The sequence below is a fragment of the Penaeus monodon genome, chromosome 34, assembly GCF_015228065.2.
Source record: "Penaeus monodon isolate SGIC_2016 chromosome 34, NSTDA_Pmon_1, whole genome shotgun sequence".
NCBI classification, from domain to species: domain Eukaryota; kingdom Metazoa; phylum Arthropoda; class Malacostraca; order Decapoda; family Penaeidae; genus Penaeus; species Penaeus monodon.
Genome location: NC_051419.1, coordinates 12166659 through 12166892, shown reverse-complemented (window position 1 = coordinate 12166892; position 234 = coordinate 12166659). Strand labels below are relative to the sequence as shown.

The window sequence follows — 234 nt, the reverse complement described above, 5'->3', positions numbered from 1 at the left end:
AGTAGAAGCATTCAAACACACACACACGAAAATCGATCAATCTGATGACGTCATCCTGCGTGACCCCAACAGCAAAAATGGCCGCCAAGCGACCTCGACTGAAAAGGCAACTATAAGGCAATGAATGTTACGCAAAATTGAAAATTTATACCAAAGGCAGGAAATAATAACAAATATGCATAGTCAAAACACCAAACTAATTTTGTTGAAGCTGATCGCAGTGTTCTATTCTTA

The 234-nt window shown here is 38.9% G+C and overlaps 1 protein-coding gene across 1 annotated transcript in view; it reads left to right on the top strand.

Annotated features, from left to right (window-relative positions):
• The window catches only part of LOC119594588 (4-hydroxyphenylpyruvate dioxygenase-like protein), a 98210-nt gene that overhangs the window by 82623 nt on the left and 15353 nt on the right, over positions 1–234 (top strand). The window lies entirely within an intron of this gene.